This window comes from Lissotriton helveticus, chromosome 4_1 (assembly GCF_964261635.1).
Source record: "Lissotriton helveticus chromosome 4_1, aLisHel1.1, whole genome shotgun sequence".
Lineage (NCBI taxonomy): Eukaryota > Metazoa > Chordata > Amphibia > Caudata > Salamandridae > Lissotriton > Lissotriton helveticus.
Window position 1 is genome coordinate 1,845,065,076 of NC_136063.1, and position 16,976 is coordinate 1,845,082,051.

Below are 16,976 nucleotides of genomic sequence, written 5' to 3' on the forward strand. Positions count from 1 at the left end.
GATTGTATCCTTTAATGGGATATGATAAATACACCCTAACAATCAGTGGTATCTTTTAAACTAGAAGGTAATGGTTGAACAACAGTTCTAAGAAAAAGATCAATATATTTGTACACATTTTCTAGAAGGCTTCATCTTGCTGAAATGAATGTTCTGTCTAGTGGGTTCACTGTTCTTATGAATCTGCACTAACAAATATAATATCAGAATGATAGGATGTTCCTTTTTTTAATTAATAGAATAGATTTCCCATGTTAATAGTCCTTGATTAAACTATTCTAATGTGTCCTGTTACACCTTTTGGTTAATAGCAATGTACGTCTCATGAAGAATCACTTATTAACATGTCACATCAACGAGTTGCCTTTGAGCCTCTTGCATATAGAATTCTTCTGGCCACACACTTTTTCTAACCTTATCTGAGGGTTTTACCACTGTACCTGATTCAGCTTTATTACCTACTGACCACAAGAAAATACTGTGTGCTCAGTTTGTTCAGTTTAACATAATATTTGTTTATAGTTTGTAAAGGTCATTTATTATCAACTCATTAAAAATGTTTAATGAATCTAGTGTCATTTTTATTATATATTTCCATCTATGTAGGAAGGTTGTGTTAGCACAATCAATCACATTTAATCCCACTGACATTACGTAAGGGTGCTTTATATTCTTCAAACTCACCCTTTTCCAAACTTGACAACTTGCAGATCAATTTTAGGTTCACTGACAAGATATTGACCCTCAAAAATCCCTCTACTAAAATATCGAAACCAAAGTATTGTGACCGAAATAGGGCATCCTATACTTATAATAGTAAGTGCAAAAATATCGGGAAAAATATTGATGTCATTAATATAGTTGTATTAATTATAGTTTTTTTTAATATATATAAAATAAAATAATAAATATTAAAATATATTAAATAGTAAAATGAATAAAAAATAACGAAACAACTATTTAATATATATCTGAACAAATCTAACAAATAAACTTAAGGGGTTGAATACGATGTGGTCGGAAATGGCTCCGACCATCAGTCGGAGACGTTCCGACCGCATCGTAATCTGCCAGTCGGATTCCTCATTACAATAGAGGGGATCAGAAAGAAATCCGACCGGTCATCTGACTGGCTTCCGACAGACTCAGGGACTCAGAGAGCCCGTCCAACAGTTGGAATGCTGTCAGTAATCCCAAGGGCGTGCTTACCCCCGAGGGATTACGATGACGGATTTCAACAGGCTTTCTGTGCTGGCCTTTCCGACACAGAAAGGGTGCCAGAACTCGACTTTTGGGGGCTCCAGCAGGGACCCCATGGGTGCACAGCCTCCGGTGGTAGGCTGCGGGAGCACCATGGGTGCCCCTTGTTGATCCCTTCACCCGTGGCAGGCACCTTTCAGTGCTTGCCACAGGATGCAGGGATGAACTGCACCTTATATTTCACAATTGGAGCATATATTCCAGCCAGAATGCATGCTCCCAGTGTAAAGTATAGTCATGCAACCAAACAGTGTTCGGTCACATCCTAATTTTGGTCACATCCCGACCGAAACAATGTCGGGCGAAGGAAACTCCACCCGACATCGTAAAAGAGCCCTAAATTTGAAAAAGTTACACACATATATAATAATTAAAATATGTATTTAAATATTTCTACTTACAAAAAGGATATTAAACTAATAATTTTAATTTATATTATAATTTAAAAATAATATAAAAACAAATATATATATATGCACATACCATTAACATTTTAGGCCCTATTATGATGTCGGTCGGAAAGCCCAACCGCAGGTCCGAGACTTTCCAACTGACATCTAAGGTCCGACCGCCTTAATACAATGAAGGCGGTTGGAGAGTAAATGGGCCGGTCGGACCAACTGGCTGCATTCGGAGGCCGCACATAATTCCCTATGCACTGCGTTTCCACCGTGGGGATTATGATGTCAGTTTCTGACAGGCATTGCATGTAGGGCTTTCCAACATGAAAAGCCTGTTGGAAAGCAATTTTGGGGGCCCCTAGCAGTGCCCCCTTGCCTCAGCCACCTCCGGTTGGGAGCCTGTGGGGCACCTCTGGCACCTCCCGTTAATCCCTGCCACATGGTGCAGGGATTAAAAGAAACTCTCATTTCTCTATGGAAGCTTGTGCTGCTGCCAGTTTCCGACCACCGCAAAAGCTCCCATAGAGAAATGGGAGCATGCAACCGCACCATGGGCCTCAGTACGATTCCACCCGACTCTGTCTCGGATTCGGGATCCTACCGACTTGCGGGCAGCGGTTCCTCCCGACCGATTACGATGGTTCTGAACACTGTTCAGAAGGCCTCCCATTGACCTCAATGGCCCGACCGACAACAGAGGCTCCTATGAGGAAAAGGGGGGTCTGTGGAAAACATTGCACCTTGTGGCAGGCACCCCATGGTTCGTGCCACACAAGGCATGGACTTACAGGAGGGTACCTTGGGTACCCCCGCGGCCCCAACTGGAGGCCTCAGGATGAAGTGGCACCTGCTAGGGGCACCAAAGTCAGTTTCTGACAGCCTTTGTGTGTCAGACAGACCAAGTCGGATAGGCTGTCAGACTCCAACATCATAATTGGTCGGTCGGAAATGCTGTCCATAGAGCTGTACAAATCGCCTCTGAATGACTCGGATTCTCTGATTGCTGTTCCGGACCGATTAGGAATGACCGAACGGTTCTCCTTCCGACCGCGAACATCATAACTGGTCGGGCAGACTGGATTCTGACCGACTCATGCAGAAGGGTTCTGACACGGTCTAGGGGAATCCAACTGTCGGTCGGAGGCTTTCAGCCAGACATCACAATGAGGCCCCATGTGCAATCGCATCGTAATTGCGGTTCCAAGTTTCAAGTTTATTTTTTATTTGCTTTGGTACTCTACTGAGGACCACAAATATTATACAGATAAGATTCAATTACTACAACATTTAAAAGTTCTCATGTTAATACAAAGATAAAAAAGGTTTTAAAAATGTATAAAATTTATAACATACTAGTTCATTCGGGGGAGATTTGCATGTAATAATCAATTCCTTTACGGTGGTAATACGGCATTTGACATATATGGGGTACAGATGTTTTGCCCTTGCCGCTACTACTTTTGGATTGGGACAAGTGAACAGTAGATGCTCTAAGTCTTGCTCCCCGCCATTACATAGGCTGCATAATGTGGTTTCGTTTGGATGCCATTTTGCTGTTATAGTTTGGACGGGTAAAGTGCCCAGCCGAAGCAAGATAATTGATCTCCTAGCGCCATGCGTGAGATTAAAATCTATATATTTCTGCGTTTTCTTGAGTGCCACTGTTTCCGTAAAGTTAATTTGGCGCAATGCGAGGAGTCAAGTTCAAAGCTCAGTCTTGGGGTATAGCATTTCAGAAAAAGTTTCAATTGAGATGGTGTCAAAGTTAGCAGCAGATTGGCATTAATATCCGCCAGTTTAAAGGCAATAGACATGTTATTGAAGAATACATGTTTCGATGAGTCGGAGTCAAAGGTCTCTGCTTTGAGCAGGGAGCGAAGAGTCCCATCCTTCGCATGTAGCATGTTGTATGCCCACCTAATCACATTGGCGATACCTTTAGAGTAAGAGCTCGTGAGTGAAAGTTCAAGGCGGAGAGCTTGTACTGGGATAGATTGCGATACCTTTAACATTCTCCTTAGTATTTTTCCTTCTTTTAGGTGCAGGAATGACCACTGTTTGATTGGAATGTATTCCAAGGCGTATGATAGAACTGAAGGTATCTTCACACTGTAGACTTTTAGCAGGGAGGAGAAGTGTCTATTTCCAGAGGCCGCGTATAGTCTTTGCAGAGCTCCTGCATGTACCTCGGATTTCCTGGACAGGTTTAGAAGCTGTTGATTGTTTTTTAGAGACTTAGTAAAAATCCTGCCCAGGTAGGTGTAGTCCTCAACCTCTTCAACTTTTTCGTCGCCCAGTCTCCAACAGTATTTGCTGCTTTTTTTCCTCCCTGAAAAAGAGACTATTTTTGTTTTGGTTAAATTAGGAATTAAAATATTTTCCTGGGTATACTTATGCAGGCATCCAGATCGCTTTGCAGACCAAAGGGGGTTAAGTCCAGTACTATAATATCGTCTGCATATAGTAGGGCATGTATATTTTGGGCTGCTACCTTTGGTGGGAAGCTTCTCACTTGTTGTAGACGCTGCGGCAGATCACTGAGATATAATGAAAACAGCAAGGGGGCAAGGAGACATCCTTGCTTGAGTCCATTTGGCGTAGGGATCGGGTTGGTCAGGCCCTTTTCCCTCCCCATTTGAACTTGACACCAGGTGTCTGTGTGCAGGGCAATTATAATTCGTAGTAGCTGTTCTGGGATTCCTAATTTTCTCAGTTTATTCCATAGTAACGCTCTGTCCACTCGGTCGAACGCTGTTGTAAAGTCAATAAATGCTGAATACACAGGCTGAGATTTAACTACCACATATTTGTCAAGGATAGTTTGCAGCATCGCGATGTTGTCTATGACTGAGTGCTTTGGCCTGAAGCCTGCTTGGTAGAGCGGAATCAGTCCCAGTGAGAATGTCCACTTTTTAAGTTGGTCCAGGACCTCTGCAGCAAAGATCTTTCCCGTGGCGTCCAATAGCGCTATTTGTCTATAATTGCCAGGATGGTGTCTCGGTCCCTTTTTATGTATTGGTACTACGATGCTCCCCTTCCATGATTTTGGCATTTCCCCTGTCTTGAGAATGAAATTAAAAAGGGGAGAAAGCACCATACTCCATCCCTTAGGGTCAGCCTGAAGAACCATGATTGGAATTTGATCTGCGCCGGTGGCTCCTGTTGATCTTGCCTTCCTTATGTGCATTTCCATAGAGAAGGGGGAAGCAGTTCCAATGGGCGAGGGGTTTCCTTCGCAATTACTTGTGGTTTTACTAGACATTTCATTGGTTGTATTTAATTTTGGTTATATATAAATCCCATTCTTTAGGGGGAACTGGGATAGCTTGCAGGGCCTTTTTTGTGCCTGTTTCTTTTGCAATTAAGGTCCAGTAAGTGCGTTGGTTGTACTGCTTTGCTGCTATCCGCAGTTCGACCCAGTTTTTATCTTCTGCAGCACTTTGTATTCGTTGTTTCTCCCTCTTGAGTTGATTCTTCAATTTGTTGATTTTTGCCTGTCTTGGCATTGAGAGTTCCAGGAACTGTGCTCTTATCAGATTGTTAAGCCTTTTTGCGGTTGTAGATGACTTATTAGTTTTGTTTCCGTGCTTTGCTGGTACTGCTTGTTGCAATTTATATTGAAGCATTTGTTTTAGTGTCTCGAGAATTGACTCAAAGTTTGTTATTGGGTTGGAGGAGTGTTTTATCAAAAGAAGTTGATTAGTGTTTATTAAGGTGTTTATTTTATTGAGCGTAGATGAATTCCAATAGATCCGCCTTTGATTTGTTTTTACCATAACTGTACTATGTTTGAACATGATATGGCTAGTTGGACATGTGATTGTTTTCCATTGCGTAAGTAATGACAGAATAGCATGGTCGCTTCCCTGGACAGAGTGAATTCGAAGATGTGAGGCAGACCCAAATATATCCAAGCTGCAGATCATATAGTCCAGGATTGATAAGGTATTAGTTCCCCGTCTCGTGTAAGATGCAGGAATGTCACCTTCCACGTTCCCGTTTAAAATAGTTCCATTTAATAGTGGGAGTGATGCTAATAATATTTTCCCCCTTTTATCGACCTTATTTCCAATCGTAATTGCGGTATATAATAATGTAAATTATAAAAGCATATAATAAATTATAAACTATAAAATGTAATACATATACTATTCGAACTACAAATTCTACAAAACTATGCAAATTATTAAAATAAATATATAAAAAAATTACTACTCCTACGTCACACAATGCAAAAAATAATAAAACTGGGTAAACTTTACAAATCTCCCTTTAATAATTGCAACAGTAGTAAAAGCGATGGATTGCAGATAGGTAATATGTAGTGTACCATTCCAGCCAGTCCAACAGTACGAAAACTGTTGGAGTGTGATGGGGCAACATTTACTATTCCCACTCCAATCACTACAAGAGTAGGGAAAGTATTGAATTGCGGAGGCGTAAAATGTACTATGAATTCACAACTAATAAGTAGTGAATTAAAAATAAATTACTCCCCACCCTTTAACCCTATAAACCCCACAATCTGATCCTAAAAGAATTACACAATTACCATAATTCATTATTAATGAATTAATTAATACTGATTAACAACAAATTAATATTGAATTAAAAATAAATTACTTCCCACTCTTTTCCCCTATAACTCCCACAGTCTGCGCCTAAAACAATTACACAGTTACCATACTTAATTAGCAATTAATTATTTAAAAATAAAATACTTCCCACCTTTTACCCCTAAAAACCCACAACCCACACATAAAATGTACCCAAAAATTTTTTAAAGCACAATTAGCACTATTAAATATCAAATTCATTGATTAAAAAGTAATCATTAATGTATTAGAATTAAATTACTTCCCATCCTATTCTCCTATACATCAACAACCTGCTGCGGAACTAAAAAATGCTAAATTAAATTTAATTAAATGTAATAGCTACTAAAACTTTAACACATATATTAGAAAACATAAACAATACTTATAAAAGGCAAGATGGCGGCGGCTCTCTAGACCGCTGTGAGACACCCTCTGTCCAGTGTCTCGAAATTTCTATGGGCTTTGATCTGTCTCTAAGAGAGATGTTTCCTATCGATGTTGGGAATATGAGGCTATAATCTAGGACCCCCAACATGCCGGTGGAGATGAAATAACATGCATGGTGCTTACCCGGCAGCTGGTCCACCGTCCTCAACAGAGCGGCTTCGCCCGTCTATTCATCTGGTGGCCTCGGTCCTCGGCTATGCAGTGTTGAGATTTCTTTCCTGGCACCCTCTGTATGATCTGAGTGCAGTGAGCGGAGGCGATAGGGTGCAGAACAAACTTTCCATTGGGCTGGAGACGGACGTCGCCTGTCAACCTACGAAAATGGCACCCAAAAATGCTGCATCGGCCGCTGCCGCCGCGAAAGCCCGGGCGGCCAAACAAGCCGTCCGTGATCAAAAACTTGCGGCAAGACGCGCTGGCGCTGGGGGGTCTGTTTCGGAGGAAGGTACCGGTCCCGACTTACAAACACATCGGAGACAGCGAGGGCAATCGAAGCTTGCAAGAACCCCTGTCACGCCGGGGCCGGGGCCGGGACCCTCAGTGGTGGATTTGCTGCGGAAAATGCCTGTCGGCTGCATCCCTGGAGAGGCTGTTTCTCCCTCCCTCGCTCACCGCGCAACAAGCGGAGCGGCGATTGCAGCCGCTTCCGCTGTTCCCGCAGTCCTTGCCGGTTCTGATTCGTCGTCCTCTCCCTCGGGAGAGTCAGCCTTGGAGTTGGCCTTGGAGCTTGGAGCGGCTGCTCCCATAGAAGTGCCTGAGGCTCCTGAGTTTGTTGAAGTGACGGAAGCGACTGAAGCTAGAGAAGCTGCTGATCCCTCCACACAGCTACACCATACTTCGCATCTCCAAGTGGATGGGGGACCAGTGGGCACGATGGGGGAGCCTGGCACAGAGGCAGTACCCGCAGAGCCAACAATGCACTCAACATCAGAGTCAGTGGGGCTGGGATCCTCACAGCAAGGTTTGATACCGATCCAAAAGGAGGTAAGGCCTGCGTCAGCATCTGCATCTACACTTGTATTACAGATAGAACAGGCCGCGCATACCCTCCATAGTGATATTTCTTCTGTGAAGCCCAGCACTCTAGAATCAGTTCCAGGGCACCCCCAGGCGAATACCATGCCCCCCGAGACTGCTACTTCCAGCTTGATTAATGAAATTGCCAGTGCTCGGCAGCATCTAAGCGGTGAGCAGGGCCCAGATGCCCTTACAACAGATTCCAAAATAGGGATGGGCATAGCGTCGGACACAGACAAGGAGCCATCAGAGTTTTTTACCATCTCCGAAGGTGCTGAGGATCCTATACTATCTCAAGACCAAGATATAGATTCAGACTCTTATTCTATTTCCCAATTCGACTCAGATATCCATACGGACTCTAATGAGAGCTCACTAGAAAGTGATCCTGGCGCAGCCATGGGCAAATCCAGAGACAGGAGGCACACAGTGTTAAGAAGGAAAAAAGGCCACCATGGCGCTGGTGGCCACCCTTGGGACCAATCTCCACTAACTAATACGCAGGACCCCTCCTCCAGAGCTCAGACTGATAGCTCCCCCTTTTTTGAACAACAAAACGCCACCTTGACATCTGTCATGGACACAGTGCTCCAGGCGATCGCCTCCCATAGGGAACAGACCTCAAAAGATGGGCGTAGGGCGCAACAGGCACTCCACAAGGTCCAGGGTGTAGTACGTAAACTTTCTAAATCAGTAGCTGCATCGAATACAAGAATGACTGATATGGAGGATCGCATAGTATTGAATGAAGCTGAAGCCACTGCCGTAAAAGAACAAGTAGACGCTCATGATGCAGAGCTAAAAGACGTCAGGTGGAAACTGGAGGAAATGGAAAACCGTATGCGACGCAATAACCTCAGAATACTAGGTATTCCGGAAAAAATTGAGGGTGAAAATGTGCGTACTTTCGTAATCCAGCTCCTCAAGGATACGCTCCCCGAACTGTCCACCTGGAACTGGGAGCTAGAGGTTCAACGCGTCCACAGAACCCCATTTACAATAAGGGCCACAAAGTCGCAGGCTAAATATCCAAGGGCTATTTTAGTATACTTTGGAAATTTCCTTCTCCGTCAAGCTATTGCGGAGAAAGCAAGACCAGATGCTCATCGCACAAGAGGTGAAATTTCCTACTTTGTAAGACCCGACTTTTGCCACACCACGGTGGAGCGGAGGTGGCGGCTTCGACAACTGATTAAACCTTTCCTTGACAAAAAGGCCCAGGTTTACCTGAATAATCCTGCAACCCTGAAAGTCATCTATAAGGGCCAAACTAAGTTTTTCACCTCAGAAATTAAAGCAAAGGACTTCCTGGACAGCATGAGCTAGAGATATATTGTCTTTCATTATGACACTAGGTCCTAATGCTTTAAATGAGAGGGAACTAGATGGAATCTACATACAAACCCAGCTAAGGTTACGAAAAAACATAGTGATTTGGAAATAACTACTAAATATCCTAAAAAAAAAAAAAAAAAAAAAAAAAAAGGAAAAAAATACAAATCCAACAACAAATTGATACTTCTAGCTAACCGGCTATAGGGCAATATAGCCCTTTGGACCCAAAGATAACCAATACGCATACGGTATTGATTTATACTGATCTTCTCAGATTGGGTCTTCTAGTATTATATATAAGTCCTATAAAGGGTCACATTTTTAGATATACTTCTCTCACTGTGGTTTTTTCTTTCTTTCTTCTCTCACCCTATATTTTCTCCAATTTTTAGCCCGTTAATAGGTTACTATAAGATATAAATCTATATGAGTGGCACTGGGTAGGGTTGTCTCTCCATCACAACGGACTCTTGCTAGAGTCTAAATGCCTCATTGGGTGGGCTATGGGGGGGTTGGGGGAGGGCAGGTTGGGGGTGAGGGGGGGGGAGGGAGAGGGAGATGGGAAAAATGTAAAAAAATGTACAAATTCATTCTAAAGGTAAACTATATGCAAATATTAGATGTGGATTGCAACAAATATGGCAGAGAAACAGGAGGCAATATAAACTATAACGTTAGCTTCTACTCATCTGATCGGTATATTAAAACCGGGCTGAACTTTTATCATGTTAAATGGGGAGAGTGAGTCTATGTACATGGAATGTGGCAGGCCTAAACGACAGAAGCAAAAGGGCCCAACTATTTCAACTAATACGTCAGAACCCAGTAGACATACTTTGCCTGCAAGAAACTCACATTGTAACTGCTGACAAAGAGCTACTTAAATTACCGGGATATAACCTTTTGGTAGCCACAACCCAATCATCCAAAACTAGAGGAATAGCTATTTTAGCTAAAATTACTTTAGGCCTCCCGATTCGGAGATTAGCGGATAAAAATGGCAGATGGGCCATAGTTAAACTAAAGTGTGGTCTTACGATATGTGCAATCTATGGCTCAAACATGGATGATCCTACTATTTTCCAAGAGCTAGAGATTGAACTGGCCTCCTGGACAGGCTCACTAATATTCTGTGGAGATTTCAACATTGATATAGGAGTGCTCGTTGATAACCGCCTATCTTTGAATTATAAAGGACGCAAACCAAAAGTATTTAGCGCACTTAGGCAGCTAATGGAAAGCCATAACTTATTAGACATGTGGGACTTGTCAGCCAAAAAGACTGATGGTTACACATTCTTTTCTCATCCCCATAATAAATATTCTCGAATCGATTATATTATGTCATCCTTAGAGGGCTTGGTAATGATTGATATGATCAAGTCCCCCAAAACAATATCGGACCATAATGCGCTTACCTTTCTTTTTGATATTCCTGAATTGGTAAAACCAAAGTCTAACTGGACCTTTGACAGAAGACTCCTGGTCAATCAGGAATATATAATGCATATGAAAAATTGGGCCCAGGGCTTCTTTGATTGTAATCGGTTCAGTGCATCACGTTTAATGGTTTGGGACTGCTTTAAGGCCGCAATTAGGGGAGAAACTATCTCATTTGTAGCCGAAAAAAAGAAGAGGGAGGACAATATTAATGCACAGCTCATGCAAGAACTTTCTGATCTTGAGACACATCATGCCTCTCAGATAGGCCAGGGCGATGCAACGTCAGAAACCTCTAAAAAAATACTGATATTAAAAAACGAAATTAATAACACTTTAATTCAAAAAGCAGCCGAAACGTATCAAGCAAATAAAACCAAGCTATACGAATCAGGGGAGAATGTTGGTAAGCACCTTGCATTACGCACACGCCAAAAACAATCACAAAGTAGTATAAAGATGATTGAATATGAAGCCAAGGAATACACATCCAAGCAGGATATCTTAAACATATTTCAAAAATATTATAAGAAACTGTATCACAGTGATCTAACAAATTCTGATGTGGATATCACAACATTTTTGAATAACTGGCTCCCAGATCAAGACGTAAATACTAGGATTGATGATAGGATCAAAATAATTCTGGATAGAGAAATCACGCATACTGAGGTAGAGATTGCCCTATCTGAACTCTCCAATGGCAAAGCGGCAGGTCCCGATAAAATCCCCCTAGATCTATATAAAATCCTAGGTAATCAAATAATTCCACTATTGTTAGATCTGTTTCTCGGAGTGCAGTACCATTCAGTTCCACCGGACTCCTGGAAACAAACGAATATAATAATTTTTCATAAAAAAGGGAAACCATCTCATCTTCCTTCATCATACAGACCGATATCCCTGATAAACTCTGACTCAAAGCTCTACTCCAAAATACTAGCCAACCGGTTGAGTGGGGTTATCAAACATCTCGTATCCCCCTGGCAACATGGCTTTATTCCCGGAAAGGGCACTACAGATCATACCCGGAGAGCCATTACCCTCTTTGATATCATGGGCACCACCGGGGGCGAGATGGCGATGATTCTCCTCGACGCCGAAAAGGCTTTTGACCGAGTGTCATGGCAGTTTTTATGGAACATTTTGGAACGAAAGAACTTTGGAAACAACTTTATTAAAGCCATTAAAGCCCTATACATCAATCCTAGCGCAAAAATCTCTATATGTGGCAATGAGTCAGAGCTTATTGAGGTGCACAGAGGTACAAGACAGGGATGCCCATGCTCCCCGATTTTATTTGCACTATATATAGATCCCCTTATTCAGAAACTCCTTTTGACTCCCTTAATTCAGCCAATCAAAGTAGGGCCATATTTCACCAAAGTCATGGCCTATGCGGATGATATTGCCGTTATAACTATCAATCCTACGGATGCAATCCAGGAAATTGAGTCAATTACTCAGGCCTTTGGTACATTTTCAGGATATTCTTTAAATAGGGAGAAAACCATGGTGTTAGCTACTGATAATATTCAATATGAAAGCGCTCTTAAAGTTAAAGAGGCTACATACTTAGGAATATGCCTCACTACTAAAGTGGAGAAAATTAACCATCTGAACTATACTCCTCTTATTGACAAAATTAAAAAAGACCTTAAAAGAATAGACAACCTACATTTATCTATAATTGGAAGGGCAAACTATATTAAAATGAATATTTTTCCAAGGGTTCTCTACCTTTTTAGAGCGATCCCGTTGCTGGCGGGAGATAACTTCATCAAGAGCATTGAGTCTGCTATATCTAAATTTATATGGAGTTACGGAAAGATAAGAAGATCCCTCCGATTAATGTCGCTTCCACAGGACAGAGGAGGACTAGCTATCCCTAATCTAAAAGTATATTTATGGGCAACAATGATACAATCTATGGATCCCCTGCTTACTGATAAAAAAATTAATACCCCTACGCCCCCGGATCTGTATATTCCCTCGATTTACGAACTTAGCCTTGGTGATAAATGTAAAGGGCTTTTCCTAAGGCAGGTAGAGCCTTCGTACTATAAAAAAATTAAATTGAAGACAGTCTCAGATGCATGGGTTGGGTGGAAAGCAATCTCTAAGTACCTATCTATTCCCACTTTTACAAGATATACCCCCTTGTGGCATAGTAAGATCATCCCCTCATCTTTTAATGATACTACCTCACAGAGGTGGGAACATCTAGGTATTAACACAGTTGGTGACATACTAGGAAACAATATCCCTATATCTTTTGAATGTTTTCAAGAAAAATACTGTGTTCCTACGCAGGATTTTCTTAAATACTTTCAAATACTGTCGAGTATCCGCAATGTTATACCAATAATAGTACGAGATAAATTCCCACTTCTGGAAGCTATAGGTAAGAAAACTACAAGAATAGGAGCTCTGTATCAGATGCTAATGGATAAATCCCCTGACGATGTCGAACGAACAGAACAATCTTGGGTGGTAAAATTGGCAAATCCTAATGTCGATATTGATCTCTCACTTGCTCTGTCGGCAAAATACTTTATAGCCTCCAATCTAAAAGCACAATATTATAGAACAATATACAATCTATACTATACACCTGCTAAATTATTTGCATGGGGTCTTCGGGCCGACGATAACTGCCCAAGATGCAAACAACCATTTGCCAATCTGCTACATATGTTCTCAGAATGCTCTGAACTGATAAGGGTGAAGACCATGATACTGGAGTTTTGGACCCAGGTCTTTGGACATCAGATTAGAGATTCACTAACTCTGTATATACTAGGCCATGATGACTCACTGGGTCATAATAAAGAGGAACAAGCGGTAGTCTTCCTGGGGTATGCCGTACTTCGTATCATTTTGGCAGCTCGCTGGAAAGACCCGGAACCCCCTACTTTTCGTATGTGGCTAAGCCGATTTCTTTCAATCTATAAGCAAGAAACTGCAATATATGCTACTAGGGGTAGAAAAATGAGAGCAGTAGGAGCACAGATTTGGGACCCCATTTCTAGATGGTATACAAATGAGGTGCGTCAATTAGATTCCACCAATGATTAATGTATATTTTTGTCAGATCCTGGATCTTTTTAGTTGGCTATATTCTTTCTTCAGTATGTTGTAATTATGCCACCTGACACTGTATAAGTTGTTTTGTTAATTAAGTTATGCAATCATGTGCCATACTTATATTCTGTTCTATTTGAGTTTCTGTATTAATTATGAATTTGTCAATAAAAAAAAAAAAAAAAAAAAAACAAAAAAAAAAAAACAATACTTATAAAAAAAGATATCACATACATTTAAAATATATACTAAAATGCATAACACTAATTAAAAAATCGATAACTTAAACAACTATATTTTTGCAACCGATATTAATGACTTCTATATTTCAAAAATGGATATTACTTACCTTACAATCTATATTCTTGTTCAAGATATTCTTGCTCATTAGATTTCTGTGTCACAATATACTCGATAATTGTCAGTCAATATTACTGACTCAATATTTTGTCTGAATCCCTCACAATCGATCATTACCAACTGTTAGTTATTGTGGAATTAAGCATTTTCGGGCCCACCCAAGGGGAGGAGATCGAGAAAAAGAATTAAGGAAGCAAGAATCACGATTGATGCTGTCAATAGGAACAGAGATACCTTGGTGCCATAATGCTGATGCTGACTATATGTACATTTATGATTTGGACATTGAATGAAACAATGCTTTAATTCGTCAAACCCTGTGGGAACTCTGCACTTTAATTTGGAGATCAGTAGGTGTGAATTATTAATAGTGGGTTTGTATGATATAGCCTGATTATATCTGGGGTGCAATGGAATTACACATTGACAGTTCCTTACCATGAACAGTATATTCCCTTGTTCCATCTGGGAGAATTGTTTTTATGGGGTTGTTATGATTCAGTTAACATGCACTTTATAAGCATTATGCACCTTTTGTGATGAGCTACGTACATCATTTGTATTCATTAGGTTTCATGCAAGGAGAAATTAAATCGATATTCCATTGCAATTATTGGATGGAATGCCCACCGAGAATTTGGTTATGATTTAATATTTATGCACTTTATGAGCACAACGCACTTTTTAGACTGATTATATGCATCAGAATATACATATTTAGGAGGATGGGGGTCCTTATTGAGACTTAGAAAGTGTGCCCTATTGTATTCTTAGTGTTTTTTGATAAGCTCATATGCATTTATAAATTGAATATTTTTCAGGAGCTGAGGGGTGGACCTAATGGTAAATCTGGTATAATTGCGATAATAGGCACTGTGCACTTTATTTAATGTACTTTGATTAAATAAAGCAAAGGAGCCAAAAGGAAGGTTTAAACAAGATGTAGCTATGAACCCTGAGAGTATATATAGGGAAAAAAGGGGGTGTCCAAAAACACATTTTCCCCATGCAATTTACTGTAGGGATTTTAGACAGATACACCAATTTTTTGGGGGCGGTAGTCACAATGGATCTGTGACTCCACTGAAAAATTATAAAAAAGACGAGCAGGATCCTGTTTAGCTTGAGGAATTTAAAAAAGGAGGGAACGTGCTGGCCCCCCTCTTGAAGCTCCATTAAGCCCTGGGACCACCACCTCCCTGAAGCTTTTATAATATAATGCAAAGGGGCCCCACAGACCACTTTAAAGGAGCTCTTTTGAGTCCCGGGGACCACCAGTTCCCCAGGGATTTAATTTAAATTTGGAGGTGGGTCATAAAGAGCTCCCTCCTGGGACAGGTACAACTCCCAGGGACCACCACCTCCATAGGGCTAAATTAAAAATAATGGGGGCATCCTACTACAAAGGTGAGGGTCTGTGCTGCCCCCATCCTGGAGCCATATATGGCCCTGGGGGCCGACAACACCCAGGGCTGGCTCCTGATACATCCCGGCGTGCCCACCCCCGGGACATAGCTGTTTGCTGTGAAGTGGTGGAAGCAAGAGCTGACAAAATGTTATGATTTCCTGGAAGCAGATGTTTAATTTGTTTCCCTGCTCTCTGTCAAGCAGGCAGGGGAACAGATTAAATGAATGCTCTCACAGACATATAGCTGCATGTTTAGCAGCTACCTGTCTGTTAGAGGAATGTCAGCTTCCGCAAGAGACAGGGAGCAAGCAGGGACCCTGGGGGCCTTGATGTTCCCCCACAGTCCTGGTGAAAAAAGCAGCAAGAGGCAAAATACGGGTGAGAAACTAGCGAAAGAGCCAGATTAAAGGTCAGCAATGAGCAGAAAGAGGCAAAATAAATGTCAGCAATGAGCAGAAAGAGGCAAGATAAAGGTGAGAAATGAGCAAAGGGGCAGAATAAAGGTAATAAACAAGCACAAAGAGACAGAATATAGGTCAGCAATGAGCAGAAGAAAGGCATAAAAGGTGAAAAACAAGCGGAAAGAGGCAGACTAAAGGTCAAAAATGAGAGGCAAAATAAAGGTCAGCAATGAACAGAAAGAGGCAAACTTAGTAGTCAGAAATGAGCAGCAAGGGGCAAAATAAAGGTCAGAAACCAGTAGAAAGATGGAGAATAAAGGTGAGAAAAGAGCAGAAAGAAGCAAAATAAAGGTCAGAAACTAGCAGAAAGAGCAAAACAAAGGCCTGCAACGAGAAGAAAGAGGCAAAATAGAAATCAGAAACAAGCAGAAAGTGGCAAAATAGAGATCAGAAACAAGCAGAAAGAGGCAAAATAAAGGCCAGCAACGAGCAGAAAGATGCAAAATAGGGATCAGATATAAGGAAAAAGAGGCAAAATAAAGGCCAGCAACGAGCAAAAAAAGGCAAAATAGAGATCAGAACCAACCAGAATGAGGCAAAATAAAGGTCGGACATGAGCAGAAAGAGGCAAAATAGAGGTCAGAAATTAGCAGCAGGGGCAACATAAAGGTCAAAAGTGAGACGAAAAAGGCAGAAAATGAGCAGAGAATGAGCAGAACCCACTCAGGCACTCATGCACCCACTCACATAATCATTCATACTCTCTGTTACCCACTCATAGACCTACTCAGAGACTCATGCACTTCTTCACAGGCCCACTCAGAGATTCACACACCCACTCACAGACCCACTCAAAGACTCATGCACACACTCACAGCCCTACTCAGACATTCATGCACTCACTCACAGACTGACTGACATACTCATGGAGGCACTTGCAAACCCCTCAGATACTTTCACACCCACTTACAGACCCACTCAGACACTCACTCAGATACTCATGCATCTACTCACAGAGACAATCACATACCCAGTTACACACTCACTGAGCCACTCATTCACTCACTCACATGCTCAAAGGTTACAGGTTAAGTAAATAACAAAGGTTTATGAACTCACGAGAACAGAGGGGTGATTACTGATGACGCTTCCACATGGACTGTGCAGGTATTTTTACAAGTATTGTGGGACTCCCTTCTTAAGGTCATCAACACGGCCCGCACCG